Source organism: Rhinolophus ferrumequinum, chromosome 12 (assembly GCF_004115265.2).
Source record: "Rhinolophus ferrumequinum isolate MPI-CBG mRhiFer1 chromosome 12, mRhiFer1_v1.p, whole genome shotgun sequence".
In the NCBI taxonomy this organism is placed as follows: Eukaryota; Metazoa; Chordata; class Mammalia; order Chiroptera; family Rhinolophidae; genus Rhinolophus; species Rhinolophus ferrumequinum.
The window spans coordinates 77266473-77276932 of NC_046295.1; the positions used below are offsets into that span (position 1 = coordinate 77266473).

General features: G+C 55.2%; 1 non-coding gene and 1 pseudogene across 2 annotated transcripts; one reads left to right on the forward strand and one right to left on the reverse strand.

Annotated features, from left to right (window-relative positions):
- Positions 1-624: 624 nt before the first annotated feature.
- On the reverse strand, positions 625-3716 carry LOC117031582 (uncharacterized; annotated as a pseudogene). The gene is made up of 3 exons (XR_004424582.1): positions 3678-3716; positions 1757-1897; positions 625-1405 (listed from the first exon to the last, which is right to left on the reverse strand). The product of XR_004424582.1 is annotated as an uncharacterized LOC117031582 (transcript).
- A 6397-nt stretch (positions 3717-10113) lies between these two features.
- On the forward strand, positions 10114-10323 carry LOC117032573 (small nucleolar RNA U3). The gene has a single exon (XR_004424759.1). It is a non-coding gene; the product is annotated as a small nucleolar RNA U3 (small nucleolar RNA).
- The last annotated feature ends 137 nt before the right edge of the window (positions 10324-10460 follow it).

Below are 10460 nucleotides of genomic sequence, written 5' to 3' on the forward strand. Positions count from 1 at the left end.
GGGTGGGGGCAGCCAGCCATGTTGCGGTTATTGGTAGGAAATGGTTTGGGTGCAAATTAAGGCCAGTGTTGGGGTCCAAGTGCTATATCTCCGGAGGCTGTGTGACCAGCCCACACTAGGTGCTGAGGTCAGAGTCTCCATGTTAGAGACAGAGCAAGGGCTGCGAAATGGCCCCCTACAGCCTCACTTTACAGGGTTAGCCTATCCCTAGACCCCGGGAACCTGGAGGTCCCTCCCTGCCTTCTGCCCCGCTGGAGTGGCCCGTTGTCCCACACAGGATTCCAAGTCCTGGAAATTGGGCCCGAGGATTCCTTTCCCACCTGGACTGGGGTGAGGGGGGGTAGATATGGGATATCCCTTCAGCGCACCCCAATGAATGCTGAGCAGTTGGACAGGAGGACGTACTGGGAAAACCAGGTTCTCCGAGGCAGTAAGGAATGCCAGCACCAAGGCTGAAATTGTCCAGGTTCACTGCATTTTGGGTCATTTTCAGCCCAGAGTCTGAGAAGGGTCACGGATAGGTGACCTAGGCTCGGCCCCAGCAATGCCCGCTGCCCCACCAGGCAACTCCTGACTCCCGCTTGTGAGGAAATAAACGAATAAATAAACCCCACCATCTCCGATGATTTGTCTTTAATGAAAAGGATTCGTTTGTCCAAGTTTGATTTCCAAAGCCGAGGCGATTGCCTGGCTGGAGCGCATCATTCCCCACGCTTCTCCTCCTCCTGCAGCGGCTGAAGGCGCCTCAGCCTGTCCAGTCTCTTTGGGAGGGCTGACGGAGGAGTCGGCTTATTGGGGATTTAGGGGACGGTTTAGGCTTTTTTGTTTTGGGGATATTGATGGGGAGATAGGTGAGAACCAATTCAAAACGAGTTAGCAAGCGCATTCCGCTGGCATCTTCTTTCGCCCCCGACTTCCTGCGGCTCTGCCCGAGGGCGTGCTCCCTGGACCACATTAGGGCCCCGCCGCCGCGTGCCAGCTTCGTTCGCGGCCGAAATTTGAAAAAGGGGAAAACGACGCGATCGACTGGAGGCCCCCGCCAGCCAGCACCGGCCACCCGCAGAGGAGGAGGAGAAGGAGGACGACGACGAGGATGTGGATGGCGGCGCTGGCGGCAGGGACCAGCGTCCCTCCTTCGCGCGCCCGGCCGGGGCCAGCCAGCCGCCGCCCCGAGCGAGGGGTCTTGCCCGCGTGAGCTCGGTGCCTGCGGCTCCCGCCCCTGTTGCGCCCGGAGCTCAGCCACAGATGTCCAGCCACAATTCTCGGTTGGCCGCAGACTCGTACAAGAATTGCGTTTGGACAATCAGTGGCGAAGCCCCTGAGTTCAGGGCCCCGGTCTCCTGCGGGGTTCGGCTTTGCTCCTTAAAAGCGCCAGACCAGGAGATCTCCAGAGCTGCGCGTCCGACTACCTCGCAGAACGCCCAGCGGTCGCGGCCCATCCCGCGGTAAGGTGGACGAGCAAACACGCGGATCCCGACCCTGCATGGGGATCCCCATCGTCCCTGGCGTGTGTCTCCTTCGATCGGCCTGGGGTCCCTAGAGGAGCCCGCGTTGGGTCTGCGCCGCCCCAGGTCAGGGGAATCTCTTCCGTCAGGCCCGGGGAACCCCGACTCCCCTCTCCCCGCCCCCAGCCTGGGCTCCCCGGCTCGCCAGGAATCCGGAAAGCAGGGGCCCGAGGCCGGGTGGCGTTTCCGAGCCCAGGGTCCGGGCTGCTGGACTCCTGGGTCCCCCGCCCCCGCCGTCCCCGCGCACGCACCGGCTCGGGCGCTCTCCGCTTCCCTGTGGCTGAGTCGCAGCCGGGGCTCCGGCGGTAGCGGTGGCCCCGGCGGCTGGGAGCGCTGGAATGCGCCGCCGGGTCACCTGCCGTGCCCGGGTAGCCGGGCTGGAAGCCGGCGGGCTGGCGAGGCGCAGGGCTGAACCCGAGCGGGCGCCTCTGGCGGCTCGGGGCCGGGGCGGGCTTTTAGTGGGCCGCTCCAACAATACGGGCCTGGCGCGGAGAAAGGGGCTCGGCTGCAATTGGTACTGGATTTGAATAACGCCACGGGGCCATCAATGGTCATTGTGTCGGCGGGTAATGAATCTCCGCTGTCTCTCGGGCTGGCCAGGCAGCTGCAACCTGCGCTCAGGCAGCTCTTAAAGACATAGCGTGCCCCTCCCCAGGGGCGCCCCCCCTCTGCACCGGCCGGACCCCTCGCCCTCCCACCCCCACCCTACGTCCTAGACTTCCAGTGCCCCGCCTGCTCCCTCCGCTGAACCCTTTGCCCATCGTCCCCTCCCTCCCTTCTGGGCCAGGCACCCGCATCTCCGCCCTGCACTTCCATGGACCTGACTGCGGCCCCTGGCCTTGGCTGGGCTACCCAAGGGACTTTCAAGGCCCAAACCTGGCCTCTGGTCTGCATCTAAACTGAGGCCTCTGGAGTCCTCCTTCCTTAAGCTCCTGCCCAGGGGCTTCTAGCTGGAGGGTAGGGGGAACAGTCTGGAGGTCACAGGGTCACCCCCTTAAAAGACTCTGCTGAAGCATAAGGGAAGGATTGCAGTCCTGACCCGCCAGGCTGAAGATGCCATCTCCTGACCACACCCCCACTAGGGATCTGCAGACTGTGGGGAGCAAGGATAAGGGCTTGATTCCCAGGACACCTCCTGCAGGCTCCTGGATGCCTCAGCTCTGGCAGGAGGTGTGTGTGAAAGCCGGTGGGGGGACGGGGGGAGGGGGACGTGGAATCCAGTAATGCTGCCTTGTCATTGTCTCTTCCACTGGATAGCCCACCGATCCAGGAGGACAGGGGCTCTGTCTGGCTCTGAGTCACCCCACACCCCCATTCCTGCCAAGTCTGGTGTAGCGAAGGTTCCCAGTCTACTGGGAGATACATACCCGGTTTCTCACCCACAAAGCTCAGCCCAGCTTTCCCAATGCATCTCACACCCCTAAGGTGAGAGTGTGGCCATTCTTCCCACGCCTGTCCTCCGTCCACCCCAGGGTTCCCCAGGCCCCCAGAACTGCCCGGCCCTGCAATCCTCTCCTTTTCTCACAGTCTGTGGGCCGCCTCCACATGCCCTGCTGAATGGTAATTATCGGTGCATCTATTCTTATTCGGACAGGAAGTGCCTCTTACTGATCTTTGTGCCTCCCCGGCCTAGTACAGTACCATACCCCCAGGTCAATCTTGAATATCCATTGGTGACTTAAAAATGAACCACATAAACCTCTGAGTGTTTCTTACAAAAGTTGAAGAAATATGGCTTCTGGGGAGTAATACTTAAAGTGGGGGTTTTCTAGAGAGGGAGCCCTGCTAACCCAACTCCGAGGTATGCTCTATCAGATAATAATAATAATAATAATAAAACAACAGGTGCTTTATGTGCCAAGCACTGTGTGCTTTAAAGGTAGCAGTAGCCTGTTGACTACTCACAACAACCCTGGGAAGTAGGTACGGTTATCAGCCCCATTTTACAGATGAAGAAACTGAGGTTGGTGGCAGTTAAGTCTCTAGTCTGCAGCTGGCCGGTGATGGAGTCAGAGTCAGAACCCAGGGTTGTGGAACCCACTGCACACTTACAGTTTCCCAGCCTTTACTTCACAGATATGGAGGGGACTGACGTAAATGCACATTCCAAACTCAAGACACAGGAGAACACTCTGTGTCTCCTTATAAATTAGAATCCGGTGCTGGCCCTACCTTGCCCTGGCAGGAACACAGCATTGACGGAGCGGCCATTGTGGCCTCCGCACAAGTGGAGAGCTCTTGGGCCTGTTGGGACAGCCATATCCTAGGAGGAGGGTTCGTCAGTCTCCAAGGAATGTCAGGGCTCTTTGAAGGCCATAATTCCTGGGCAGAAAAGGGCGAATTCACGTCACCCTCAGGGAAACTAAGGAGTCTAGAAGGGTCCTACGGCTAGTCAATGAATTGATATTTATCGAAGGCCTACTGTGTGCTAGTCAGGGACTCAGCAGTGGGCAGATGTCCCCAAAGGAGAAGCACAGGGGAGGCAGGTCACAGGCGTGGGGAGAGCTGTCCTGGTCAGTGAGTTGGGGGGTTAGGTGAAGGCGCTGATGCTGGCACTGTGCCAGCAGAGGTTAGCACACACTCCAAAGCTAATAGGCAAAAAAGAACTTGGTGAGTTCTGGGAAGGAAAAATCCGGAATGCCGGGGGCACGGAGAGGAAGAGAAAGTGAGATGAAGCTGGGGTGACCCTGCCCGCCCTGTAGGACACAGGGAGGATTTGTGGTTTTTATCCTAACTGCAGTGGGGCTCCTGAAAGGTCTGCCAAGTTCAGATTTACATTTTTAAAGGTGTGCTGGCACTGACGTGTAGAGACTGGGGTAAGGGGGAAGAGGCAAGCTGGACCACAGGAGACCAGTTAAGTTATTGCTGGTTTGCCGGTGAAAGCTCAGGGTGACCTGGGCTTAGGTGAGGCAGAGCGGGGTTTCAAACTGTGTTCTTGGTAGGCCTGGTGGCCTTAGGCAGGTCACTTGGCAATGAGTAACATTTAGTGGCACCTGAGGTGTGCTATGTATATGCTGGAGACTGGGGGGAGGGGGAAGAGAAAGATGAACAGTCTGATACTGCCTCTCCAGAAGTATCCATCCAGTGGACCAGTGGCCAGGCAGACACACAAATACCCAGCCAGCCCCAGTGAAAGAAGCAGAGCCGTAGGAAAACATTTGAACTGAAATAATCGCCAAATTCTCTGGGACTACAGAAGAGGAGCAATTCATCAGGGAGGCTGTGGGAAAACTGGAGGAGGCAGCACTGACTTGGGCTCTCGGGGCAAGTGAATTCTAATAGCCTGAACCTTAGTTACAGCCTCTGAAATGGAGCCATTATGCCTGGCCTGCCTCCCTATGGATGGTTGTGGTGTGGGGAGGACACAAACACTCGCTGCGTTGGCTTGCCGTAAAGTTGTGTCATTATCTTCACACACACGCGCACACATGATACATGTTCAGGCTCATCCGTGCACTCAGTGGCTCCTAGCCTCTTCCTTAACACCAAGGCTCAGGAAGAAGGCAGCCAAGTTCTCCACACTGCCAGTTAAGCATGGCCTTCCCCCCAGGACTGGCATTGGACCAAACGCTGTGCCCAGCACAAAGGACATGCTCAGTAAATGTCTGTTGAATGAATGAATGCATGAATGAATGAATGCCTTATTGGAGTAATAAGTAAATGAATGGGTGGATGGACAGACAGATGAATGAAAAAAACAAATGTTAAGACACTTGAATGAAAGATGAATGAATAAACAATTGACTGGGAACATGGATGCCGCCGATCCGCTAAGGTTCTAGGTGTGGAACTGGAGCCATTGCTGTGCTGAGGCTCATTAAAGGGGCCAAAAGGGGGCCTCTTTCATGCTGTGGCTTCGAGTCTATGTGTCAAAGGAAGCCCAAGGCCCAGAGCACGGCAGGCAGGTGCCCAGGGAGCAGTTGTGGTGACAGGTCGGTCGGGCGGCATCTGTGCCAGATATTTCCAACCCTGGAGTCCAGTCCCTAAATGTTCCCATCAAACCAGGTTTCCCTGAGGCCTGGCCTCAAAGCTTGTGCCCTGCCATTTCTCAGCGTGGCTCCCCAGGCCAGCCGCAGCCTGCTCAGGGCTCCAGTTGCCCCATCTGTACAGAGAGTTCTCATAGAGGAGCGGGGCCCTTACGTGGTCACCGGCCAAGTGACCTGCCTTCAGAAAATGAACTGACAACCTAACACGTCCCAGTCTCAGAAGATGACAAAGCCAGGCCACTGTCCCCACACAGGGGATGCCTAAGAACCCCAGTGCCCTACATAGCATGCTTCAGTTTATAAAAGATACCCGTCCCCGTGACACGGTGAGGGCAGGGCAAGGCAGCCTTTCAACTGCAGCAGCGCACCGGGGCGCTTCATCCTTTTCACACCGCGCTGTTGTCTTCATTGCACTTGCTGCTCTCTGAAAGCCTCTGACTGACCAGCTGTGTTACTTGTCTGTCCACTAGAATGTCAGCCCTCTGTGGACAGGGATCACGCCATGTTCATTGCCATACCCCCTCACCCCCCCGCAGGACAACGCCTGACCCGTACAAGGTGCTAACTTTTATTAAATGTCTGGATAAAGGGATAAATAGACAGACAGATGCCTGGGTCATTGTAATCCAGGTAACAATACCGTGTATGAAGCACTGGGCGCTGGGCTAGCCCTTTGCATGGATCACTCTACAACTTTGTGAGAAATGCCGTTACCCTCCCAATTTTGCAGACCCAGGGGCCTGAGGCTCAGAGGAAAGAAACGACGTCCCCCAGGGAGAGACCTACTGAATGACAGAGCCAGGTTTTACACAGCAAAGCCCACAACCTTAACCATGCCACCATCTGACACCTTTTACTCTATTACCCCAGCAGCCGGGGAGGTCGGACACATCAAGTTAAAAGTTGGGACTCAGACATAGTGTATGATTCCATTTATAGAAATATCCAGAATAGGAAAATCTATAGAGACAGAAAGCAGATTAGTGGTTGCCTAGGGCTGGAGGGAGGGGAAGTTGGGGGACATGAGAAGTGAAGGCTAATGAGTATAGTTTCTTTTTGGGATGATGAAAATGTTCTAAATTAGATAGTGGTGATGATTGCACAATTATGTGAATACGCTAAAAACTATTAAATTGTATGTTTTAAATGGGCAAATTGTATGCTATGTGAATTACATCTCAGAGAAACTGTTATTAAAAAAAAAATTGGGGGCTCAAAAATCTCACTTTGGCCACTTACGTACGAGGCACATGACTTCACGTCTCTGAGCTTCAGCTTCCTAATTAGTAAAATGGGAAAAGTAAATGTCTCGTGGGGTTATTGTGAGCATTAAATGAGATCATGCATGCCATTATCCCCATTTTATCAAGGACGAAACTTAGGCCCAGAGAAGGGAAGGGACTTGGCCCAGAATGCACAGCTAGTGGGTGACAGGTGAGGGTCTGGGGCCTGGGCCTTGCGGCACCGCTACTTCCTTTAGCTTTATGTAGACTGGATGGATGTCTGTGCATCCACCCAACCCCGTCACCACCACCACTCTATTCCATCCTCCACCTTCTCCTGGCTCCGAGGTCCTGTCTCCTTACTGCCCATGCTGGGGTACACTGAGGTATCAAGGTTCCCCCAGAGCACAAGACCCCTTCTCCCCCAGCCCCCACCCTGTTCCCCTCCTGGGGCCATGATGCTGTCTTGCTTTTGCTTGTAATAAAGAAAATATCTCAGCTACCCTTCCACGGTTGCTTGGCAACCCCAAAGGGGGGTGGGGGAGCAAAGGGGAGGAGGAAAGGAGGAGGACTCTGGAGCCAATCTGGAGACAAAGAGTAGGATTTGGGTGACATGGAGCCCGTTCTTAGTGCTAACCTGGCCTGGCCAGGGCAGCGGTGGGGGGTGGGGGCTTCCTCCTACCCCAGTGTCTCACACCAATAAATATGGATTAGGGAAATGGGCAGAGTTTTTCCCACGGGCCTGAAAAGCCACATCTGACCTTTCTACCCCCTTTATGTACCAACGTGACAGTCACAGAGAGCAAAGAGCAGGACCCCCTGAGATGCCTCCCCCATGGCCTTCTGACTTGGGGAAACTTTTCACCCTCCTTCCCCTGGCCCCAGACCAGGTCACAGGCCCGCCTGGCCCCTGTCCCAGGCATGAGGAGAAGGCTGGTTTCCAGGTGGGAGTTAGGAGCCTCCAACCTCAAGGGTCCACCTCAGGCCCTGCCTGCCTGGATGGCACAGAGCCAGGCGTGAGGCCCCGGGTCAGCCTGGAAAGGCACTCCCTGCCTCCTGTGCCAACCTCTGCCCCACGTCTCCGCATTCTGTGCCCTCTCCCCACCCCACCTCTGCCTGGGGCCTCCTCCATAAGAAGCCCTGTTCTCCGCCAGTCCCTCTACATACCCCTGTCTCCCTTCTCTCTCCCAACTTCACTTCATGTTCCTCTTTTCCCACCATCCTCTCCTCATTTGGTTTCCCTTTTTCCCTCTTCTCCACTAGGGTGAGTCTGCCCCAGTCCCCCTCCTTCCGCAGTTCCTCCTGAAAACTAGGAAGCCCTTGAAGCTGACAGTCCCCTAAGTGAAGATGGCAGGACTCGGTTGGGAAGGCGGGAGTGTGGGGGGTGGTGATCTCTCTCCCTGGTGCCCTGGCTCGCTGGCCCAGAGGCCGGGGGTGGAGAGAGGCCGCTCTGAATGGAGTCAGTGTAGAGACAGGAAAAGCAAACACTACAGCCCGGGCCATGCTGACCGGTTGCGGGGAGAGGGGGACAGGATGGGGCAGGGGCCTGGGCTCATCTCAGCCTCCCCCAGCATCCCTCTCCCGGCCCCTGAGGGCCCGTGACTTCCAGGGCCCTTGGCCCACAGTGTCTAGAAGGGGAGTGGGTTTAGGGGCTGAGGACAAGCCCTATGGGATACACCTTCGCCCTTTCCCAGGAGTCTTTCCCTGCCCAATGCCCCACCCCCAGTCTTCTTGCCCATTAGATGCCAAGAAAATCTGTGCCTGGGAAGGGCTGTCTGGCTCCTGAGGGCCTGCCTGACCAGCCCTTCTCAGCAGCAGGAACTGGGTGGGGAAATCACCTTATACCAAAGTCGGCCTCAGCAGTGCTATCTGCCTCCCGGGCCGAGGGGGACCCCAAGATGCTCTGCCCAGGTGAGTGCTACTCTGGCCCCACAGCCAGGCAGCAAGGGGAAGGTGAGGCTGTCCTTGGGGCTCCCTGGGACCTCTACACACTCTGCAAGTCCCCGGGAATCTGGCATTTTTTGTTAGACTGTCTCACCCTCTGGCTGCGGGGTGTGTGCCACTGGTAGTTTGGTGAGAGAGCCAAAGGGATGGTTTGAGAAATTGTAGGTAAAGTCGGGATAAGAGGAAACAGGAGGGGTTGGAGTCTGGGGAGCAAGACTCCTGGATTCCAAGCCAACTTTTGGATTAAATTTATGGAATCCCGGAGAGTCCTATCACGGTTTCCTTTGAGCACTTTGGATTCTAAGACTTTTGGAATGAGATCAGAGAGGGCTAGCAACTCTTCCTGGGTGACACAGCAAGTTGGCAGAGCTGGGACTCAAACTCACCGGGCCTTCTTAAGATGCCACGGGCAGTACTGTTTGTGCTATGGATGCCACATTTGGTCACCTCTCTTTCCCTCTCCACGTACAATTTGGTCTCTCTGGATTTAGGGGGGTGGACTCTGGATAGCACCTCCCAGGGCCTCCTTCACTTTCTGTCCTCTCTCCAGGCACCATGTCCAGGGCCGAGCAACCCCTGCCTGGGCATCAGAGAAGCCACAATCTCCTCTGACTGTCCCTGAGAAGCCATGGTTGGCCTGTGCCTTATGGATCTCAAAGAACAGGACCCGCTTTGCTCTCGGTGACTAACTTCATGCTGTAATCAAAGCCCAACCACTTTCTGGAAAGAAAGGTTACCAGCCGACTGTATGCCACAGCATCCCCATGGCACCCACCTTGAGGAGCCCTGGCCGTGGGACGTGGCTGGGAGGACGTTGGCGAACAGAATCAGGCAGCCCTCACTGAGTCAGGCACTTTTCTGAGGCCTTCCATGAATGGTCACCACACTCCTACAAGGTGGGTTCAACTTTACAGATTGGAAAACTGAGGCACAGAATGTTGAAGTAATTTTCCCAGGACACACTCCTGGGAAAAACCAGAGCTGGGTTTCGAACTCATAGCCTGGCTCTAGAGCCCTGAGCCCTTAAATGTTCTCCTATCCTGCCTCTGAATCCTAAGAGGTCTCCACTAGAGGTCATTGTGTCTAATCCCCTTCACTAGGTGTCTGCTCACAGACAAGAATCAATCTCGTTTTTAAAGGCACCTGCTCCAAGAGTGGAATTCCCCCTGGGAGTCATCAGACATTTATTTATTCATAGCCTTCTGGCTGGGAGAAGAGGCCCTCCCACCGGAGAACTCACCAGGGTCCAGCTGCCTCATTGCCTCTCTCTCCTCCCCACTGCGGTATAATCAGAAATGAACCAGCCTTACTCGGGTCTCAGCTCCCCAACCTTCAAGCTGTGTGGGCGTGGACAAGTGACTCAACTTCTCTGAGCCTCAGTTATCAACCGTAAATGGGTTAATAATACACCTGCTTTGTGAGGTTGATGAGGTTTGGATGTCAAAAGGGGATGCAAAGACTATACTTTCCGGAATTGTTTCTATATAATTTGTTACTGGAGAATTTTCTCTGAACATACCGAAAACACTGAAAACCTCATGGAGGCACAGCGTTCCCCTGAGTCTGTGGCTGGCTCTTGGTCTTTTTTCTGTAACTGTCATTTGCCATTGATAATTCTTCTCTTCCTTTGGGAGAGGAAGAGGAGGAGGATGGCTCCCAAGTGGTCTCCATCGTCATCGTTAAAAACACTCACACACAAGGATGAAGGCCAGGAAAGGGTTAGTGATCACACACAAGGATGTAAATACTTATTTATCACCATCATCATCATCACCACCATCCTCCTCATCAAAACACTTCCA